The sequence below is a fragment of the Phyllobates terribilis genome, unplaced genomic scaffold (genome assembly GCF_046119375.1).
Source record: "Phyllobates terribilis strain yellow unplaced genomic scaffold, ASM4611937v1 Scaffold_40__1_contigs__length_11209783, whole genome shotgun sequence".
Lineage (NCBI taxonomy): Eukaryota > Metazoa > Chordata > Amphibia > Anura > Dendrobatidae > Phyllobates > Phyllobates terribilis.
The window spans coordinates 5665518-5687092 of record NW_027362800.1 but is presented as its reverse complement, the minus strand read 5'-3'; the positions used below and the strand labels follow the sequence as shown (position 1 = coordinate 5687092).

Below are 21575 nucleotides of genomic sequence, written 5' to 3'. Positions count from 1 at the left end.
ATTTCTTTTTTGGTTTGCTACAATGCCTTTTCTGAAACGTTGTCTCCCTCTGCTGGAACACTGACTTCTTTCATTTAATGCCTGCAGACTATAAAAGAGAAACCAACCCAAAAAGTTTGGTTGATTAGTCTGTGGCATTCTTTTAAACTGTTGCTTATGGCGGTCTCTGTGAGCTTCTCAGTGACATTCAGCCATCCAGGTATCCCGCCTGCAGTAGACGGAATGTGGCAATGGAACGCTGGCTGCGCGTGTCATAATAGGCTCTGAGCCTTTATATACCTGCGCACAGCAGCAGCCACCTTCAGTCTGCTGCTGGACAGCCAGCAGCAGCAGCAGCAGGAGAGGTAATTAATCAGCAACCCTCCTGCTAAGGGTAGACAGCTGCTCGTTCCACCCCCCCCCCCCGCCTTAATTGGTTCTCCTCCCTTCCAACGGTGTTGAGGCGGGTGGTAACAGCCGGGGGTTGAGGGTACTGTGCTAAAAGAGGTGGAGTTATGCAGATCTAAAACGCGTGGATTGCAGCAGCAGCAAGCCGAAAAGTGCAGGCATGTGAGGGATCTAGAGGTTGACAGCATGTCTTCTTAACGGGAGTCCAGGTGGCCATCTCCACAAATGGACTTTTCAGAATCCTTGGGTGGCACCGTAGTCGAAAACCAATTCTGGTTATCGCTTCTCGGCCTTTTGGCTAAGATCAAGTGTAGTATCTGTTCTTATCAGTTTAATATCTGATACATCCCCTATCTGGGGACCATATATTAAATGGATTTTTAGAACAGGGAGATGGAAAAAGAGCTTGCTCTGTCCACTCCACGCATTGACCTGGTATTGCAGTATCTCCAGGACCGGTGCACCCCTTCTTTAATGCAGTTTCTAAAATCAGAAAGAATTGAATTCAATGCTTTTTGTTCATTTTGCTTGTTTGTCGGATTTTGGGATGGACTCTTTGGCTTTGCTTTTCTTCTCCTCATTGGATTTTTCATGTTAAAAGTTGCAGAAGCCAGATGACAAGCTCATTTTGGTTCAACTTCAGCAACTGTGCATTGCATTGCCATGTAATGTAATGTAATGCAATGCTATCTATCTAGCTCTCCCTCTATACTTCCTTTTGGATAAACAGACATATTAGGCAAGCATTTTGGAGCTTTCACCTAAATAACTACAGGTGGTGAGATAAGCTGCACAATATAATTGACCTTTCAGTATATTGTTGCACACACACCATCTATTTAGCAAATGCCCTTGTTATCAACAGCAGCCTTTTAAACTCACCTGAGCTAACAGGTATGTGAGCTGGTTACTCTGCTGCGCTTAAAATTTCTTTTTTGGTTTGCTACAATGCCTTTTCTGAAACGTTGTCTCCCTCTGCTGGAACACTGACTTCTTTCATTTAATGCCTGCAGACTATAAAAGAGAAACCAACCCAAAAAGTTTGGTTGATTAGTCTGTGGCATTCTTTTAAACTGTTGCTTATGGCGGTCTCTGTGAGCTTCTCAGTGACATTCAGCCATCCAGGTATCCCGCCTGCAGTAGACGGAATGTGGCAATGGAACGCTGGCTGCGCGTGTCATAATAGGCTCTGAGCCTTTATATACCTGCGCACAGCAGCAGCCACCTTCAGTCTGCTGCTGGACAGCCAGCAGCAGCAGCAGCAGGAGAGGTAATTAATCAGCAACCCTCCTGCTAAGGGTAGACAGCTGCTCGTTCCACCCCCCCCCGCCTTAATTGGTTCTCCTCCCTTCCAACGGTGTTGAGGCGGGTGGGAACAGCCGGGGGTTGAGGGTACTGTGCTAAAAGAGGTGGAGTTATGCAGATCTAAAACGCGTGGATTGCAGCAGCAGCAAGCCGAAAAGTGCAGGCATGTGAGGGATCTAGAGGTTGACAGCATGTCTTCTTAACGGGAGTCCAGGTGGCCATCTCCACAAGTGGACTTTTCAGAATCCTTGGGTGGCACCGTAGTCGGAAACCAATTCTGGTTATCGCTTCTCGGCCTTTTGGCTAAGATCAAGTGTACTGTAGTATCTGTTCTTATCAGTTTAATATCTGATACGTCCCCTATCTGGGGACCATATATTAAATGGATTTTTAGAACAGGGAGATGGAAAATGAGCTTGCTCTGTCCACTCCACGCATTGACCTGGTATTGCAGTATCTCCAGGACCGGTGCACCCCTTCTTTAATGCAGTTTCTAAAATCAGAAAGAATTGAATTCAATGCTTTTTGTTCATTTTGCTTGTTTGTCGGATTTTGGGATGGACTCTTTGGCTTTGCTTTTCTTCTCCTCATTGGATTTTTCATGTTAAAAGTTGCAGAAGCCAGATGACAAGCTCATTTTGGTTCAACTTCAGCAACTGTGCATTGCATTGCCATGTAATGTAATGTAATGCAATGCTATCTATCTAGCTCTCCCTCTATACTTCCTTTTGGATAAACAGACATATTAGGCAAGCATTTTGGAGCTTTCACCTAAATAACTACAGGTGGTGAGATAAGCTGCACAATATAATTGACCTTTCAGTATATTGTTGCACACACACCATCTATTTAGCAAATGCCCTTGTTATCAACAGCAGCCTTTTAAACTCACCTGAGCTAACAGGTATGTGAGCTGGTTACTCTGCTGCGCTTAAAATTTCTTTTTTGGTTTGCTACAATGCCTTTTCTGAAACGTTGTCTCCCTCTGCTGGAACACTGACTTCTTTCATTTAATGCCTGCAGACTATAAAAGAGAAACCAACCCAAAAAGTTTGGTTGATTAGTCTGTGGCATTCTTTTAAACTGTTGCTTATGGCGGTCTCTGTGAGCTTCTCAGTGACATTCAGCCATCCAGGTATCCCGCCTGCAGTAGACGGAATGTGGCAATGGAACGCTGGCTGCGCGTGTCATAATAGGCTCTGAGCCTTTATATACCTGCGCACAGCAGCAGCCACCTTCAGTCTGCTGCTGGACAGCCAGCAGCAGCAGCAGCAGGAGAGGTAATTAATCAGCAACCCTCCTGCTAAGGGTAGACAGCTGCTCGTTCCAGACCCCCCCCCCGCCTTAATTGGTTCTCCTCCCTTCCAACGGTGTTGAGGCGGGTGGGAACAGCCGGGGGTTGAGGGTACTGTGCTAAAAGAGGTGGAGTTATGCAGATCTAAAACGCGTGGATTGCAGCAGCAGCAAGCCGAAAAGTGCAGGCATGTGAGGGATCTAGAGGTTGACAGCATGTCTTCTTAACGGGAGTCCAGGTGGCCATCTCCACAAATGGACTTTTCAGAATCCTTGGGTGGCACCGTAGTCGGAAACCAATTCTGGTTATCGCTTCTCGGCCTTTTGGCTAAGATCAAGAGTAGTATCTGTTCTTATCAGTTTAATATCTGATACGTCCCCTATCTGGGGACCATATATTAAATGGATTTTTAGAACAGGGAGATGGAAAAAGAGCTTGCTCTGTCCACTCCACGCATTGACCTGGTATTGCAGTATCTCCAGGACCGGTGCACCCCTTCTTTAATGCAGTTTCTAAAATCAGAAAGAATTGAATTCAATGCTTTTTGTTCATTTTGCTTGTTTGTCGGATTTTGGGATGGACTCTTTGGCTTTGCTTTTCTTCTCCTCATTGGATTTTTCATGTTAAAAGTTGCAGAAGCCAGATGACAAGCTCATTTTGGTTCAACTTCAGCAACTGTGCATTGCATTGCCATGTAATGTAATGTAATGCAATGCTATCTATCTAGCTCTCCCTCTATACTTCCTTTTGGATAAACAGACATATTAGGCAAGCATTTTGGAGCTTTCACCTAAATAACTACAGGTGGTGAGATAAGCTGCACAATATAATTGACCTTTCAGTATATTGTTGCACACACACCATCTATTTAGCAAATGCCCTTGTTATCAACAGCAGCCTTTTAAACTCACCTGAGCTAACAGGTATGTGAGCTGGTTACTCTGCTGCGCTTAAAATTTCTTTTTTGGTTTGCTACAATGCCTTTTCTGAAACGTTGTCTCCCTCTGCTGGAACACTGACTTCTTTCATTTAATGCCTGCAGACTATAAAAGAGAAACCAACCCAAAAAGTTTGGTTGATTAGTCTGTGGCATTCTTTTAAACTGTTGCTTATGGCGGTCTCTGTGAGCTTCTCAGTGACATTCAGCCATCCAGGTATCCCGCCTGCAGTAGACGGAATGTGGCAATGGAACGCTGGCTGCGCGTGTCATAATAGGCTCTGAGCCTTTATATACCTGCGCACAGCAGCAGCCACCTTCAGTCTGCTGCTGGACAGCCAGCAGCAGCAGCAGCAGGAGAGGTAATTAATCAGCAACCCTCCTGCTAAGGGTAGACAGCTGCTCGTTCCACCCCAGACCCCCCCCCGCCTTAATTGGTTCTCCTCCCTTCCAACGGTGTTGAGGCGGGTGGGAACAGCCGGGGGTTGAGGGTACTGTGCTAAAAGAGGTGGAGTTATGCAGATCTAAAACGCGTGGATTGCAGCAGCAGCAAGCCGAAAAGTGCAGGCATGTGAGGGATCTAGAGGTTGACAGCATGTCTTCTTAACGGGAGTCCAGGTGGCCATCTCCACAAATACACTTTTCAGAATCCTTGGGTGGCACCGTAGTCGGAAACCAATTCTGATTATCGCTTCTCGGCCTTTTGGCTAAGATCAAGTGTAGTATCTGTTCTTATCAGTTTAATATCTGATACGTCCCCTATCTGGGGACCATATATTAAATGGATTTTTAGAACAGGGAGATGGAAAAAGAGCTTGCTCTGTCCACTCCACGCATTGACCTGGTATTGCAGTATCTCCAGGACCGGTGCACCCCTTCTTTAATGCAGTTTCTAAAATCAGAAAGAATTGAATTCAATGCTTTTTGTTCATTTTGCTTGTTTGTCGGATTTTGGGATGGACTCTTTGGCTTTGCTTTTCTTCTCCTCATTGGATTTTTCATGTTAAAAGTTGCAGAAGCCAGATGACAAGCTCATTTTGGTTCAACTTCAGCAACTGTGCATTGCATTGCCATGTAATGTAATGTAATGCAATGCTATCTATCTAGCTCTCCCTCTATACTTCCTTTTGGATAAACAGACATATTAGGCAAGCATTTTGGAGCTTTCACCTAAATAACTACAGGTGGTGAGATAAGCTGCACAATATAATTGACCTTTCAGTATATTGTTGCACACACACCATCTATTTAGCAAATGCCCTTGTTATCAACAGCAGCCTTTTAAACTCACCTGAGCTAACAGGTATGTGAGCTGGTTACTCTGCTGCGCTTAAAATTTCTTTTTTGGTTTGCTACAATGCCTTTTCTGAAACGTTGTCTCCCTCTGCTGGAACACTGACTTCTTTCATTTAATGCCTGCAGACTATAAAAGAGAAACCAACCCAAAAAGTTTGGTTGATTAGTCTGTGGCATTCTTTTAAACTGTTGCTTATGGCGGTCTCTGTGAGCTTCTCAGTGACATTCAGCCATCCAGGTATCCCGCCTGCAGTAGACGGAATGTGGCAATGGAACGCTGGCTGCGCGTGTCATAATAGGCTCTGAGCCTTTATATACCTGCGCACAGCAGCAGCCACCTTCAGTCTGCTGCTGGACAGCCAGCAGCAGCAGCAGGAGAGGTAATTAATCAGCAACCCTCCTGCTAAGGGTAGACAGCTGCTCGTTCCACCCCCCCCCCGCCTTAATTGGTTCTCCTCCCTTCCAACGGTGTTGAGGCGGGTGGGAACAGCCGGGGGTTGAGGGTACTGTGCTAAAAGAGGTGGAGTTATGCAGATCTAAAACGCGTGGATTGCAGCAGCAGCAAGCCGAAAAGTGCAGGCATGTGAGGGATCTAGAGGTTGACAGCATGTCGTCTTAACGGGAGTCCAGGTGGCCATCTCCACAAATGGACTTTTCAGAATCCTTGGGTGGCACCGTAGTCGGAAACCAATTCTGGTTATCGCTTCTCGGCCTTTTGGCTAAGATCAAGTGTAGTATCTGTTCTTATCAGTTTAATATCTGATACGTCCCCTATCTGGGGACCATATATTAAATGGATTTTTAGAACAGGGAGATGGAAAAAGAGCTTGCTCTGTCCACTCCACGCATTGACCTGGTATTGCAGTATCTCCAGGACCGGTGCACCCCTTCTTTAATGCAGTTTCTAAAATCAGAAAGAATTGAATTCAATGCTTTTTGTTCATTTTGCTTGTTTGTCGGATTTTGGGATGGACTCTTTGGCTTTGCTTTTCTTCTCCTCATTGGATTTTTCATGTTAAAAGTTGCAGAAGCCAGATGACAAGCTCATTTTGGTTCAACTTCAGCAACTGTGCATTGCATTGCCATGTAATGTAATGTAATGCAATGCTATCTATCTAGCTCTCCCTCTATACTTCCTTTTGGATAAACAGACATATTAGGCAAGCATTTTGGAGCTTTCACCTAAATAACTACAGGTGGTGAGATAAGCTGCACAATATAATTGACCTTTCAGTATATTGTTGCACACACACCATCTATTTAGCAAATGCCCTTGTTATCAACAGCAGCCTTTTAAACTCACCTGAGCTAACAGGTATGTGAGCTGGTTACTCTGCTGCGCTTAAAATTTCTTTTTTGGTTTGCTACAATGCCTTTTCTGAAACGTTGTCTCCCTCTGCTGGAACACTGACTTCTTTCATTTAATGCCTGCAGACTATAAAAGAGAAACCAACCCAAAAAGTTTGGTTGATTAGTCTGTGGCATTCTTTTAAACTGTTGCTTATGGCGGTCTCTGTGAGCTTCTCAGTGACATTCAGCCATCCAGGTATCCCACCTGCAGTAGACGGAATGTGGCAATGGAACGCTGGCTGCGCGTGTCATAATAGGCTCTGAGCCTTTATATACCTGCGCACAGCAGCAGCCACCTTCAGTCTGCTGCTGGACAGCCAGCAGCAGCAGCAGCAGGAGAGGTAATTAATCAGCAACCCTCCTGCTAAGGGTAGACAGCTGCTCGTTCCACCCCCCCCCCCGCCTTAATTGGTTCTCCTCCCTTCCAACGGTGTTGAGGCGGGTGGGAACAGCCGGGGGTTGAGGGTACTGTGCTAAAAGAGGTGGAGTTATGCAGATCTAAAACGCGTGGATTGCAGCAGCAGCAAGCCGAAAAGTGCAGGCATGTGAGGGATCTAGAGGTTGACAGCATGTCTTCTTAACGGGAGTCCAGGTGGCCATCTCCACAAATGGACTTTTCAGAATCCTTGGGTGGCACCGTAGTCGGAAACCAATTCTGGTTATCGCTTCTCGGCCTTTTGGCTAAGATCAAGTGTAGTATCTGTTCTTATCAGTTTAATATCTGATACGTTCCCTATCTGGGGACCATATATTAAATGGATTTTTAGAACAGGGAGATGGAAAAAGAGCTTGCTCTGTCCACTCCACGCATTGACCTGGTATTGCAGTATCTCCAGGACCGGTGCACCCCTTCTTTAATGCAGTTTCTAAAATCAGAAAGAATTGAATTCAATGCTTTTTGTTCATTTTGCTTGTTTGTCGGATTTTGGGATGGACTCTTTGGCTTTGCTTTTCTTCTCCTCATTGGATTTTTCATGTTAAAAGTTGCAGAAGCCAGATGACAAGCTCATTTTGGTTCAACTTCAGCAACTGTGCATTGCATTGCCATGTAATGTAATGTAATGCAATGCTATCTATCTAGCTCTCCCTCTATACTTCCTTTTGGATAAACAGACATATTAGGCAAGCATTTTGGAGCTTTCACCTAAATAACTACAGGTGGTGAGATAAGCTGCACAATATAATTGACCTTTCAGTATATTGTTGCACACACACCATCTATTTAGCAAATGCCCTTGTTATCAACAGCAGCCTTTTAAACTCACCTGAGCTAACAGGTATGTGAGCTGGTTACTCTGCTGCGCTTAAAATTTCTTTTTTGGTTTGCTACAATGCCTTTTCTGAAACGTTGTCTCCCTCTGCTGGAACACTGACTTCTTTCATTTAATGCCTGCAGACTATAAAAGAGAAACCAACCCAAAAAGTTTGGTTGATTAGTCTGTGGCATTCTTTTAAACTGTTGCTTATGGCGGTCTCTGTGAGCTTCTCAGTGACATTCAGCCATCCAGGTATCCCACCTGCAGTAGACGGAATGTGGCAATGGAACGCTGGCTGCGCGTGTCATAATAGGCTCTGAGCCTTTATATACCTGCGCACAGCAGCAGCCACCTTCAGTCTGCTGCTGGACAGCCAGCAGCAGCAGCAGCAGGAGAGGTAATTAATCAGCAACCCTCCTGCTAAGGGTAGACAGCTGCTCGTTCCACCCCCCCCCGCCTTAATTGGTTCTCCTCCCTTCCAACGGTGTTGAGGCGGGTGGGAACAGCCGGGGGTTGAGGGTACTGTGCTAAAAGAGGTGGAGTTATGCAGATCTAAAACGCGTGGATTGCAGCAGCAGCAAGCCGAAAAGTGCAGGCATGTGAGGGATCTAGAGGTTGACAGCATGTCTTCTTAACGGGAGTCCAGGTGGCCATCTCCACAAATGGACTTTTCAGAATCCTTGGGTGGCACCGTAGTCGGAAACCAATTCTGGTTATCGCTTCTCGGCCTTTTGGCTAAGATCAAGTGTAGTATCTGTTCTTATCAGTTTAATATCTGATACGTCCCCTATCTGGGGACCATATATTAAATGGATTTTTAGAACAGGGAGATGGAAAAAGAGCTTGCTCTGTCCACTCCACGCATTGACCTGGTATTGAAGTATCTCCAGGACCGGTGCACCCCTTCTTTAATGCAGTTTCTAAAATCAGAAAGAATTGAATTCAATGCTTTTTGTTCATTTTGCTTGTTTGTCGGATTTTGGGATGGACTCTTTGGCTTTGCTTTTCTTCTCCTCATTGGATTTTTCATGTTAAAAGTTGCAGAAGCCAGATGACATGCTCATTTTGGTTCAACTTCAGCAACTGTGCATTGCATTGCCATGTAATGTAATGTAATGCAATGCTATCTATCTAGCTCTCCCTCTATACTTCCTTTTGGATAAACAGACATATTAGGCAAGCATTTTGGAGCTTTCACCTAAATAACTACAGGTGGTGAGATAAGCTGCACAATATAATTGACCTTTCAGTATATTGTTGCACACACACCATCTATTTAGCAAATGCCCTTGTTATCAACAGCAGCCTTTTAAACTCACCTGAGCTAACAGGTATGTGAGCTGGTTACTCTGCTGCGCTTAAAATTTCTTTTTTGGTTTGCTACAATGCCTTTTCTGAAACGTTGTCTCCCTCTGCTGGAACACTGACTTCTTTCATTTAATGCCTGCAGACTATAAAAGAGAAACCAACCCAAAAAGTTTGGTTGATTAGTCTGTGGCATTCTTTTAAACTGTTGCTTATGGCGGTCTCTGTGAGCTTCTCAGTGACATTCAGCCATCCAGGTATCCCGCCTGCAGTAGACGGAATGTGGCAATGGAACGCTGGCTGCGCGTGTCATAATAGGCTCTGAGCCTTTATATACCTGCGCACAGCAGCAGCCACCTTCAGTCTGCTGCTGGACAGCCAGCAGCAGCAGCAGCAGGAGAGGTAATTAATCAGCAACCCTCCTGCTAAGGGTAGACAGCTGCTCGTTCCACCCCCCCCCCGCCTTAATTGGTTCTCCTCCCTTCCAACGGTGTTGAGGCGGGTGGGAACAGCCGGGGGTTGAGGGTACTGTGCTAAAAGAGGTGGAGTTATGCAGATCTAAAACGCGTGGATTGCAGCAGCAGCAAGCCGAAAAGTGCAGGCATGTGAGGGATCTAGAGGTTGACAGCATGTCTTCTTAACGGGAGTCCAGGTGGCCATCTCCACAAATGGACTTTTCAGAATCCTTGGGTGGCACCGTAGTCGGAAACCAATTCTGGTTATCGCTTCTCGGCCTTTTGGCTAAGATCAAGTGTAGTATCTGTTCTTATCAGTTTAATATCTGATACGTCCCCTATCTGGGGACCATATATTAAATGGATTTTTAGAACAGGGAGATGGAAAAAGAGCTTGCTCTGTCCACTCCACGCATTGACCTGGTATTGCAGTATCTCCAGGACCGGTGCACCCCTTCTTTAATGCAGTTTCTAAAATCAGAAAGAATTGAATTCAATGCTTTTTGTTCATTTTGCTTGTTTGTCGGATTTTGGGATGGACTCTTTGGCTTTGCTTTTCTTCTCCTCATTGGATTTTTCATGTTAAAAGTTGCAGAAGCCAGATGACAAGCTCATTTTGGTTCAACTTCAGCAACTGTGCATTGCATTGCCATGTAATGTAATGTAATGCAATGCTATCTATCTAGCTCTCCCTCTATACTTCCTTTTGGATAAACAGACATATTAGGCAAGCATTTTGGAGCTTTCACCTAAATAACTACAGGTGGTGAGATAAGCTGCACAATATAATTGACCTTTCAGTATATTGTTGCACACACACCATCTATTTAGCAAATGCCCTTGTTATCAACAGCAGCCTTTTAAACTCACCTGAGCTAACAGGTATGTGAGCTGGTTACTCTGCTGCGCTTAAAATTTCTTTTTTGGTTTGCTACAATGCCTTTTCTGAAACGTTGTCTCCCTCTGCTGGAACACTGACTTCTTTGATTTAATGCCTGCAGACTATAAAAGAGAAACCAACCCAAAAAGTTTGGTTGATTAGTCTGTGGCATTCTTTTAAACTGTTGCTTATGGCGGTCTCTGTGAGCTTCTCAGTGACATTCAGCCATCCAGGTATCCCGCCTGCAGTAGACGGAATGTGGCAATGGAACGCTGGCTGCGCGTGTCATAATAGGCTCTGAGCCTTTATATACCTGCGCACAGCAGCAGCCACCTTCAGTCTGCTGCTGGACAGCCAGCAGCAGCAGCAGCAGGAGAGGTAATTAATCAGCAACCCTCCTGCTAAGGGTAGACAGCTGCTCGTTCCACCCCCCCCCCCCGCCTTAATTGGTTCTCCTCCCTTCCAACGGTGTTGAGGCGGGTGGGAACAGCCGGGGGTTGAGGGTACTGTGCTAAAAGAGGTGGAGTTATGCAGATCTAAAACGCGTGGATTGCAGCAGCAGCAAGCCGAAAAGTGCAGGCATGTGAGGGATCTAGAGGTTGACAGCATGTCTTCTTAACGGGAGTCCAGGTGGCCATCTCCACAAATGGACTTTTCAGAATCCTTGGGTGGCACCGTAGTCGGAAACTAATTCTGGTTATCGCTTCTCGGCCTTTTGGCTAAGATCAAGTGTAGTATCTGTTCTTATCAGTTTAATATCTGATACGTCCCCTATCTGGGGACCATATATTAAATGGATTTTTAGAACAGGGAGATGGAAAAAGAGCTTGCTCTGTCCACTCCACGCATTGACCTGGTATTGCAGTATCTCCAGGACCGGTGCACCCCTTCTTTAATGCAGTTTCTAAAATCAGAAAGAATTGAATTCAATGCTTTTTGTTCATTTTGCTTGTTTGTCGGATTTTGGGATGGACTCTTTGGCTTTGCTTTTCTTCTCCTCATTGGATTTTTCATGTTAAAAGTTGCAGAAGCCAGATGACAAGCTCATTTTGGTTCAACTTCAGCAACTGTGCATTGCATTGCCATGTAATGTAATGTAATGCAATGCTATCTATCTAGCTCTCCCTCTATACTTCCTTTTGGATAAACAGACATATTAGGCAAGCATTTTGGAGCTTTCACCTAAATAACTACAGGTGGTGAGATAAGCTGCACAATATAATTGACCTTTCAGTATATTGTTGCACACACACCATCTATTTAGCAAATGCCCTTGTTATCAACAGCAGCCTTTTAAACTCACCTGAGCTAACAGGTATGTGAGCTGGTTACTCTGCTGCGCTTAAAATTTCTTTTTTGGTTTGCTACAATGCCTTTTCTGAAACGTTGTCTCCCTCTGCTGGAACACTGACTTCTTTCATTTAATGCCTGCAGACTATAAAAGAGAAACCAACCCAAAAAGTTTGGTTGATTAGTCTGTGGCATTCTTTTAAACTGTTGCTTATGGCGGTCTCTGTGAGCTTCTCAGTGACATTCAGCCATCCAGGTATCCCGCCTGCAGTAGACGGAATGTGGCAATGGAACGCTGGCTGCGCGTGTCATAATAGGCTCTGAGCCTTTATATACCTGCGCACAGCAGCAGCCACCTTCAGTCTGCTGCTGGACAGCCAGCAGCAGCAGCAGCAGGAGAGGTAATTAATCAGCAACCCTCCTGCTAAGGGTAGACAGCTGCTCGTTCCACCCCCCCCCCCGCCTTAATTGGTTCTCCTCCCTTCCAACGGTGTTGAGGCGGGTGGGAACAGCCGGGGGTTGAGGGTACTGTGCTAAAAGAGGTGGAGTTATGCAGATCTAAAACGCGTGGATTGCAGCAGCAGCAAGCCGAAAAGTGCAGGCATGTGAGGGATCTAGAGGTTGACAGCATGTCTTCTTAACGGGAGTCCAGGTGGCCATCTCCACAAATGGACTTTTCAGAATCCTTGGGTGGCACCGTAGTCGGAAACTAATTCTGGTTATCGCTTCTCGGCCTTTTGGCTAAGATCAAGTGTAGTATCTGTTCTTATCAGTTTAATATCTGATACGTCCCCTATCTGGGGACCATATATTAAATGGATTTTTAGAACAGGGAGATGGAAAAAGAGCTTGCTCTGTCCACTCCACGCATTGACCTGGTATTGCAGTATCTCCAGGACCGGTGCACCCCTTCTTTAATGCAGTTTCTAAAATCAGAAAGAATTGAATTCAATGCTTTTTGTTCATTTTGCTTGTTTGTCGGATTTTGGGATGGACTCTTTGGCTTTGCTTTTCTTCTCCTCATTGGATTTTTCATGTTAAAAGTTGCAGAAGCCAGATGACAAGCTCATTTTGGTTCAACTTCAGCAACTGTGCATTGCATTGCCATGTAATGTAATGTAATGCAATGCTATCTATCTAGCTCTCCCTCTATACTTCCTTTTGGATAAACAGACATATTAGGCAAGCATTTTGGAGCTTTCACCTAAATAACTACAGGTGGTGAGATAAGCTGCACAATATAATTGACCTTTCAGTATATTGTTGCACACACACCATCTATTTAGCAAATGCCCTTGTTATCAACAGCAGCCTTTTAAACTCACCTGAGCTAACAGGTATGTGAGCTGGTTACTCTGCTGCGCTTAAAATTTCTTTTTTGGTTTGCTACAATGCCTTTTCTGAAACGTTGTCTCCCTCTGCTGGAACACTGACTTCTTTCATTTAATGCCTGCAGACTATAAAAGAGAAACCAACCCAAAAAGTTTGGTTGATTAGTCTGTGGCATTCTTTTAAACTGTTGCTTATGGCGGTCTCTGTGAGCTTCTCAGTGACATTCAGCCATCCAGGTATCCCGCCTGCAGTAGACGGAATGTGGCAATGGAACGCTGGCTGCGCGTGTCATGATAGGCTCTGAGCCTTTATATACCTGCGCACAGCAGCAGCCACCTTCAGTCTGCTGCTGGACAGCCAGCAGCAGCAGCAGCAGGAGAGGTAATTAATCAGCAACCCTCCTGCTAAGGGTAGACAGCTGCTCGTTCCACCCCCCCCCCGCCTTAATTGGTTCTCCTCCCTTCCAACGGTGTTGAGGCGGGTGGGAACAGCCGGGGGTTGAGGGTACTGTGCTAAAAGAGGTGGAGTTATGCAGATCTAAAACGCGTGGATTGCAGCAGCAGCAAGCCGAAAAGTGCAGGCATGTGAGGGATCTAGAGGTTGACAGCATGTCTTCTTAACGGGAGTCCAGGTGGCCATCTCCACAAATGGACTTTTCAGAATCCTTCGGTGGCACCGTAGTCGGAAACCAATTCTGGTTATCGCTTCTCGGCCTTTTGGCTAAGATCAAGTGTAGTATCTGTTCTTATCAGTTTAATATCTGATACGTCCCCTATCTGGGGACCATATATTAAATGGATTTTTAGAACAGGGAGATGGAAAAAGAGCTTGCTCTGTCCACTCCACGCATTGACCTGGTATTGCAGTATCTACAGGACTGGTGCACCCCTTCTTTAATGCAGTTTCTAAAATCAGAAAGAATTGAATTCAATGCTTTTTGTTCATTTTGCTTGTTTGTCGGATTTTGGGATGGACTCTTTGGCTTTGCTTTTCTTCTCCTCATTGGATTTTTCATGTTAAAAGTTGCAGAAGCCAGATGACAAGCTCATTTTGGTTCAACTTCAGCAACTGTGCATTGCATTGCCATGTAATGTAATGTAATGCAATGCTATCTATCTAGCTCTCCCTCTATACTTCCTTTTGGATAAACAGACATATTAGGCAAGCATTTTGGAGCTTTCACCTAAATAACTACAGGTGGTGAGATAAGCTGCACAATATAATTGACCTTTCAATATATTGTTGCACACACACCATCTATTTAGCAAATGCCCTTGTTATCAACAGCAGCCTTTTAAACTCACCTGAGCTAACAGGTATGTGAGCTGGTTACTCTGCTGCGCTTAAAATTTCTTTTTTGGTTTGCTACAATGCCTTTTCTGAAACGTTGTCTCCCTCTGCTGGAACACTGACTTCTTTCATTTAATGCCTGCAGACTATAAAAGAGAAACCAACCCAAAAAGTTTGGTTGATTAGTCTGTGGCATTCTTTTAAACTGTTGCTTATGGCGGTCTCTGTGAGCTTCTCAGTGACATTCAGCCATCCAGGTATCCCGCCTGCAGTAGACGGAATGTGGCAATGGAACGCTGGCTGCGCGTGTCATAATAGGCTCTGAGCCTTTATATACCTGCGCACAGCAGCAGCCACCTTCAGTCTGCTGCTGGACAGCCAGCAGCAGCAGCAGCAGGAGAGGTAATTAATCAGCAACCCTCCTGCTAAGGGTAGACAGCTGCTCGTTCCACCCCCCCCCCGCCTTAATTGGTTCTCCTCCCTTCCAACGGTGTTGAGGCGGGTGGGAACAGCCGGGGGTTGAGGGTACTGTGCTAAAAGAGGTGGAGTTATGCAGATCTAAAACGCGTGGATTGCAGCAGCAGCAAGCCGAAAAGTGCAGGCATGTGAGGGATCTAGAGGTTGACAGCATGTCTTCTTAACGGGAGTCCAGGTGGCCATCTCCACAAATGGACTTTTCAGAATCCTTGGGTGGCACCGTAGTCGGAAACCAATTCTGGTTATCGCTTCTCGGCCTTTTGGCTAAGATCAAGTGTAGTATCTGTTCTTATCAGTTTAATATCTGATACGTCCCCTATCTGGGGACCATATATTAAATGGATTTTTAGAACAGGGAGATGGAAAAAGAGCTTGCTCTGTCCACTCCACGCATTGACCTGGTATTGCAGTATCTCCAGGACCGGTGCACCCCTTCTTTAATGCAGTTTCTAAAATCAGAAAGAATTGAATTCAATGCTTTTTGTTCATTTTGCTTGTTTGTCGGATTTTGGGATGGACTCTTTGGCTTTGCTTTTCTTCTCCTCATTGGATTTTTCATGTTAAAAGTTGCAGAAGCCAGATGACAAGCTCATTTTGGTTCAACTTCAGCAACTGTGCATTGCATTGCCATGTAATGTAATGTAATGCAATGCTATCTATCTAGCTCTCCCTCTATACTTCCTTTTGGATAAACAGACATATTAGGCAAGCATTTTGGAGCTTTCACCTAAATAACTACAGGTGGTGAGATAAGCTGCACAATATAATTGACCTTTCAGTATATTGTTGCACACACACCATCTATTTAGCAAATGCCCTTGTTATCAACAGCAGCCTTTTAAACTCACCTGAGCTAACAGGTATGTGAGCTGGTTACTCTGCTGCGCTTAAAATTTCTTTTTTGGTTTGCTACAATGCCTTTTCTGAAACGTTGTCTCCCTCTGCTGGAACACTGACTTCTTTCATTTAATGCCTGCAGACTATAAAAGAGAAACCAACCCAAAAAGTTTGGTTGATTAGTCTGTGGCATTCTTTTAAACTGTTGCTTATGGCGGTCTCTGTGAGCTTCTCAGTGACATTCAGCCATCCAGGTATCCCGCCTGCAGTAGATGGAATGTGGCAATGGAACGCTGGCTGCGCGTGTCATAATAGGCTCTGAGCCTTTATATACCTGCGCACAGCAGCAGCCACCTTCAGTCTGCTGCTGGACAGCCAGCAGCAGCAGCAGCAGGAGAGGTAATTAATCAGCAACCCTCCTGCTAAGGGTAGACAGCTGCTCGTTCCAACCCCCCCCCCCCCCCGCCTTAATTGGTTCTCCTCCCTTCCAACGGTGTTGAGGCGGGTGGGAACAGCCGGGGGTTGAGGGTACTGTGCTAAAAGAGGTGGAGTTATGCAGATCTAAAACGCGTGGATTGCAGCAGCAGCAAGCCGAAAAGTGCAGGCATGTGAGGGATCTAGAGGTTGACAGCATGTCTTCTTAACGGGAGTCCAGGTGGCCATCTCCACAAATGGACTTTTCAGAATCCTTGGGTGGCACTGTAGTCGGAAACCAATTCTGGTTATCGCTTCTCGGCCTTTTGGCTAAGATCAAGTGTAGTATCTGTTCTTATCAGTTTAATATCTGATACGTCCCCTATCTGGGGACCATATATTAAATGGATTTTTAGAACAGGGAGATGGAAAAAGAGCTTGCTCTGTCCACTCCACGCATTGACCTGGTATTGCAGTATCTCCAGGACCGGTGCACCCCTTCTTTAATGCAGTTTCTAAAATCAGAAAGAATTGAATTCAATGCTTTTTGTTCATTTTGCTTGTTTGTCGGATTTTGGGATGGACTCTTTGGCTTTGCTTTTCTTCTCCTCATTGGATTTTTCATGTTAAAAGTTGCAGAAGCCAGATGACAAGCTCATTTTGGTTCAACTTCAGCAACTGTGCATTGCATTGCCATGTAATGTAATGTAATGCAATGCTATCTATCTAGCTCTCCCTCTATACTTCCTTTTGGATAAACAGACATATTAGGCAAGCATTTTGGAGCTTTCACCTAAATAACTACAGGTGGTGAGATAAGCTGCACAATATAATTGACCTTTCAGTATATTGTTGCACACACACCATCTATTTAGCAAATGCCCTTGTTATCAACAGCAGCCTTTTAAACTCACCTGAGCTAACAGGTATGTGAGCTGGTTACTCTGCTGCGCTTAAAATTTCTTTTTTGGTTTGCTACAATGCCTTTTCTGAAACGTTGTCTCCCTCTGCTGGAACACTGACTTCTTTCATTTAATGCCTGCAGACTATAAAAGAGAAACCAACCCAAAAAGTTTGGTTGATTAGTCTGTGGCATTCTTTTAAACTGTTGCTTATGGCGGTCTCTGTGAGCTTCTCAGTGACATTCAGCCATCCAGGTATCCCGCCTGCAGTAGACGGAATGTGGCAATGGAACGCTGGCTGCGCGTGTCATAATAGGCTCTGATCCTTTATATACCTGCGCACAGCAGCAGCCACCTTCAGTCTGCTGCTGGACAGCCAGCAGCAGCAGCAGCAGGAGAGGTAATTAATCAGCAACCCTCCTGCTAAGGGTAGACAGCTGCTCGTTCCACCCCCCCCCCGCCTTAATTGGTTCTCCTCCCTTCCAACGGTGTTGAGACGGGTGGGAACAGCCGGGGGTTGAGGGTACTGTGCTAAAAGAGGTGGAGTTATGCAGATCTAAAACGCGTGGATTGCAGCAGCAGCAAGCCGAAAAGTGCAGGCATGTGAGGGATCTAGAGGTTGACAGCATGTCTTCTTAACGGGAGTCCAGGTGGCCATCTCCACAAATGGACTTTTCAGAATCCTTGGGTGGCACCGTAGTCGGAAACCAATTCCGGTTATCGCTTCTCGGCCTTTTGGCTAAGATCAAGTGTAGTATCTGTTCTTATCAGTTTAATATCTGACACGTCCCCTATCTGGGGACCATATATTAAATGGATTTTTAGAACAGGGAGATGGAAAAAGAGCTTGCTCTGTCCACTCCACGCATTGACCTGGTATTGCAGTATCTCCAGGACCGGTGCACCCCTTCTTTAATGCAGTTTCTAAAATCAGAAAGAATTGAATTCAATGCTTTTTGTTCATTTTGCTTGTTTGTCGGATTTTGGGATGGACTCTTTGGCTTTGCTTTTCTTCTCCTCATTGGATTTTTCATGTTAAAAGTTGCAGAAGCCAGATGACAAGCTCATTTTGGTTCAACTTCAGCAACTGTGCATTGCATTGCCATGTAATGTAATGTAATGCAATGCTATCTATCTAGCTCTCCCTCTATACTTCCTTTTGGATAAACAGACATATTAGGCAAGCATTTTGGAGCTTTCACCTAAATAACTACAGGTGGTGAGATAAGCTGCACAATATAATTGACCTTTCAGTATATTGTTGCACACACACCATCTATTTAGCAAATGCCCTTGTTATCAACAGCAGCCTTTTAAACTCACCTGAGCTAACAGGTATGTGAGCTGGTTACTCTGCTGCGCTTAAAATTTCTTTTTTGGTTTGCTACAATGCCTTTTCTGAAACGTTGTCTCCCTCTGCTGGAACACTGACTTCTTTCATTTAATGCCTGCAGACTATAAAAGAGAAACCAACCCAAAAAGTTTGGTTGATTAGTCTGTGGCATTCTTTTAAACTGTTGCTTATGGCGGTCTCTGTGAGCTTCTCAGTGACATTCAGCCATCCAGGTATCCCGCCTGCAGTAGACGGAATGTGGCAATGGAACGCTGGCTGCGCGTGTCATAATAGGCTCTGAGCCTTTATATACCTGCGCACAGCAGCAGCCACCTTCAGTCTGCTGCTGGACAGCCAGCAGCAGCAGCAGCAGGAGAGGTAATTAATCAGCAACCCTCCTGCTAAGGGTAGACAGCTGCTCGTTCCACCCCCCCCCCCCCCGCCTTAATTGGTTCTCCTCCCTTCCAACGGTGTTGAGACGGGTGGGAACAGCCGGGGGTTGAGGGTACTGTGCTAAAAGAGGTGGAGTTATGCAGATCTAAAACGCGTGGATTGCAGCAGCAGCAAGCCGAAAAGTGCAGGCATGTGAGGGATCTAGAGGTTGACAGCATGTCTTCTTAACGGGAGTCCAGGTGGCCATCTCCACAAATGGACTTTTCAGAATCCTTGGGTGGCACCGTAGTCGGAAACCAATTCTGGTTATCGCTTCTCGGCCTTTTGGCTAAGATCAAGTGTAGTATCTGTTCTTATCAGTTTAATATCTGATACGTCCCCTATCTGGGGACCATATATTAAATGGATTTTTAGAACAGGGAGATGGAAAAAGAGCTTGCTCTGTCCACTCCACGCATTGACCTGGTATTGCAGTATCTCCAGGACCGGTGCACCCCTTCTTTAATGCAGTTTCTAAAATCAGAAAGAATTGAATTCAATGCTTTTTGTTCATTTTGCTTGTTTGTCGGATTTTGGGATGGACTCTTTGGCTTTGCTTTTCTTCTCCTCATTGGATTTTTCATGTTAAAAGTTGCAGAAGCCAGATGACAAGCTCATTTTGGTTCAACTTCAGCAACTGTGCATTGCATTGCCATGTAATGTAATGTAATGCAATGCTATCTATCTAGCTCTCCCTCTATACTTCCTTTTGGATAAACAGACATATTAGGCAAGCATTTTGGAGCTTTCACCTAAATAACTACAGGTGGTGAGATAAGCTGCACAATATAATTGACCTTTCAGTATATTGTTGCACACACACCATCTATTTAGCAAATGCCCTTGTTATCAACAGCAGCCTTTTAAACTCACCTGAGCTAACAGGTATGTGAGCTGGTTACTCTGCTGCGCTTAAAATTTCTTTTTTGGTTTGCTACAATGCCTTTTCTGAAACGTTGTCTCCCTCTGCTGGAACACTGACTTCTTTCATTTAATGCCTGCAGACTATAAAAGAGAAACCAACCCAAAAAGTTTGGTTGATTAGTCTGTGGCATTCTTTTAAACTGTTGCTTATGGCGGTCTCTGTGAGCTTCTCAGTGACATTCAGCCATCCAGGTATCCCGCCTGCAGTAGACGGAATGTGGCAATGGAACGCTGGCTGCGCGTGTCATAATAGGCTCTGAGCCTTTATATACCTGCGCACAGCAGCAGCCACCTTCAGTCTGCTGCTGGACAGCCAGCAGCAGCAGCAACAGGAGAGGTAATTAATCAGCAACCCTCCTGCTAAGGGTAGACAGCTGCTCGTTCCACCCCCCCCCCGCCTTAATTGGTTCTCCTCCCTTCCAACGGTGTTGAGGCGGGTGGGAACAGCCGGGGGTTGAGGGTACTGTGCTAAAAGAGGTGGAGTTATGCAGATCTAAAACGCGTGGATTGCAGCAGCAGCAAGCCGAAAAGTGCAGGCATGTGAGGGATCTAGAGGTTGACAGCATGTCTTCTTAACGGGAGTCCAGGTGGCCATCTCCACAAATGGACTTTTCAGAATCCTTGGGTGGCACCGTAGTCGGAAACCAATTCTGGTTATCGCTTCTCGGCCTTTTGGCTAAGATCAAGTGTAGTATCTGTTCTTATCAGTTTAATATCTGATACGTCCCCTATCTGGGGACCATATATTAAATGGATTTTTAGAACAGGTAGATGGAAAAAGAGCTTGCTCTGTCCACTCCACGCATTGACCTGGTATTGCAGTATCTCCAGGACCGGTGCACCCCTTCTTTAATGCAGTTTCTAAAATCAGAAAGAATTGAATTCAATGCTTTTTGTTCATTTTGCTTGTTTGTCGGATTTTGGGATGGACTCTTTGGCTTTGCTTTTCTTCTCCTCATTGGATTTTTCATGTTAAAAGTTGCAGAAGCCAGATGACAAGCTCATTTTGGTTCAACTTCAGCAACTGTGCATTGCATTGCCATGTAATGTAATGTAATGCAATGCTATCTATCTAGCTCTCCCTCTATACTTCCTTTTGGATAAACAGACATATTAGGCAAGCATTTTGGAGCTTTCACCTAAATAACTACAGGTGGTGAGATAAGCTGCACAATATAATTGACCTTTCAGTATATTGTTGCACACACACCATCTATTTAGCAAATGCCCTTGTTATCAACAGCAGCCTTTTAAACTCACCTGAGCTAACAGGTATGTGAGCCGGTTACTCTGCTGCGCTTAAAATTTCTTTTTTGGTTTGCTACAATGCCTTTTCTGAAACGTTGTCTCCCTCTGCTGGAACACTGACTTCTTTCATTTAATGCCTGCAGACTATAAAAGAGAAACCAACCCAAAAAGTTTGGTTGATTAGTCTGTGGCATTCTTTTAAACTGTTGCTTATGGCGGTCTCTGTGAGCTTCTCAGTGACATTCAGCCATCCAGGTATCCCGCCTGCAGTAGACGGAATGTGGCAATGGAACGCTGGCTGCGCGTGTCATAATAGGCTCTGAGCCTTTATATACCTGCGCACAGCAGCAGCCACCTTCAGTCTGCTGCTGGACAGCCAGCAGCAGCAGCAGCAGGAGAGGTAATTAATCAGCAACCCTCCTGCTAAGGGTAGACAGCTGCTCGTTCCACCCCCCCCCGCCTTAATTGGTTCTCCTCCCTTCCAACGGTGTTGAGGCGGGTGGGAACAGCCGGGGGTTGAGGGTACTGTGCTAAAAGAGGTGGAGTTATGCAGATCTAAAACGCGTGGATTGCAGCAGCAGCAAGCCGAAAAGTGCAGGCATGTGAGGGATCTAGAGGTTGACAGCATGTC

The 21575-nt window shown here is 45.3% G+C and overlaps 16 non-coding genes across 16 annotated transcripts; all 16 read left to right on the top strand.

The window, feature by feature from the left end:
- The first annotated feature begins 665 nt into the window (after nt 1-665).
- On the top strand, nt 666-856 carry LOC141184641 (U2 spliceosomal RNA). The gene has a single exon (XR_012259377.1). It is a non-coding gene; the product is annotated as a U2 spliceosomal RNA (small nuclear RNA).
- Nucleotides 857-1975: 1119 nt separating this feature from the next.
- LOC141185600 (U2 spliceosomal RNA) lies at nt 1976-2171 on the top strand. Its single transcript, XR_012260247.1, has one exon. It is a non-coding gene; the product is annotated as a U2 spliceosomal RNA (small nuclear RNA).
- A 1122-nt stretch (nt 2172-3293) lies between these two features.
- On the top strand, nt 3294-3484 carry LOC141184816 (U2 spliceosomal RNA). The gene has a single exon (XR_012259535.1). It is a non-coding gene; the product is annotated as a U2 spliceosomal RNA (small nuclear RNA).
- A 1126-nt stretch (nt 3485-4610) lies between these two features.
- On the top strand, nt 4611-4801 carry LOC141188112 (U2 spliceosomal RNA). The gene has a single exon (XR_012262234.1). It is a non-coding gene; the product is annotated as a U2 spliceosomal RNA (small nuclear RNA).
- A 1117-nt stretch (nt 4802-5918) lies between these two features.
- Nucleotides 5919-6109, top strand: LOC141188110 (U2 spliceosomal RNA). Its single transcript, XR_012262232.1, has one exon. It is a non-coding gene; the product is annotated as a U2 spliceosomal RNA (small nuclear RNA).
- A 1121-nt stretch (nt 6110-7230) lies between these two features.
- LOC141184367 (U2 spliceosomal RNA) lies at nt 7231-7421 on the top strand. Its single transcript, XR_012259129.1, has one exon. It is a non-coding gene; the product is annotated as a U2 spliceosomal RNA (small nuclear RNA).
- A 1119-nt stretch (nt 7422-8540) lies between these two features.
- On the top strand, nt 8541-8731 carry LOC141184784 (U2 spliceosomal RNA). The gene has a single exon (XR_012259506.1). It is a non-coding gene; the product is annotated as a U2 spliceosomal RNA (small nuclear RNA).
- Nucleotides 8732-9851: 1120 nt separating this feature from the next.
- LOC141188109 (U2 spliceosomal RNA) lies at nt 9852-10042 on the top strand. Its single transcript, XR_012262231.1, has one exon. It is a non-coding gene; the product is annotated as a U2 spliceosomal RNA (small nuclear RNA).
- Nucleotides 10043-11164: 1122 nt separating this feature from the next.
- LOC141188108 (U2 spliceosomal RNA) lies at nt 11165-11355 on the top strand. Its single transcript, XR_012262230.1, has one exon. It is a non-coding gene; the product is annotated as a U2 spliceosomal RNA (small nuclear RNA).
- A 1121-nt stretch (nt 11356-12476) lies between these two features.
- Nucleotides 12477-12667, top strand: LOC141188107 (U2 spliceosomal RNA). Its single transcript, XR_012262229.1, has one exon. It is a non-coding gene; the product is annotated as a U2 spliceosomal RNA (small nuclear RNA).
- A 1120-nt stretch (nt 12668-13787) lies between these two features.
- LOC141185325 (U2 spliceosomal RNA) lies at nt 13788-13978 on the top strand. The gene has a single exon (XR_012259998.1). It is a non-coding gene; the product is annotated as a U2 spliceosomal RNA (small nuclear RNA).
- A 1120-nt stretch (nt 13979-15098) lies between these two features.
- LOC141188106 (U2 spliceosomal RNA) lies at nt 15099-15289 on the top strand. The gene has a single exon (XR_012262228.1). It is a non-coding gene; the product is annotated as a U2 spliceosomal RNA (small nuclear RNA).
- Nucleotides 15290-16415: 1126 nt separating this feature from the next.
- Nucleotides 16416-16606, top strand: LOC141188105 (U2 spliceosomal RNA). Its single transcript, XR_012262227.1, has one exon. It is a non-coding gene; the product is annotated as a U2 spliceosomal RNA (small nuclear RNA).
- A 1120-nt stretch (nt 16607-17726) lies between these two features.
- On the top strand, nt 17727-17917 carry LOC141185132 (U2 spliceosomal RNA). The gene has a single exon (XR_012259823.1). It is a non-coding gene; the product is annotated as a U2 spliceosomal RNA (small nuclear RNA).
- Nucleotides 17918-19041: 1124 nt separating this feature from the next.
- LOC141188104 (U2 spliceosomal RNA) lies at nt 19042-19232 on the top strand. The gene has a single exon (XR_012262226.1). It is a non-coding gene; the product is annotated as a U2 spliceosomal RNA (small nuclear RNA).
- A 1120-nt stretch (nt 19233-20352) lies between these two features.
- Nucleotides 20353-20543, top strand: LOC141184982 (U2 spliceosomal RNA). The gene has a single exon (XR_012259686.1). It is a non-coding gene; the product is annotated as a U2 spliceosomal RNA (small nuclear RNA).
- The last annotated feature ends 1032 nt before the right edge of the window (nt 20544-21575 follow it).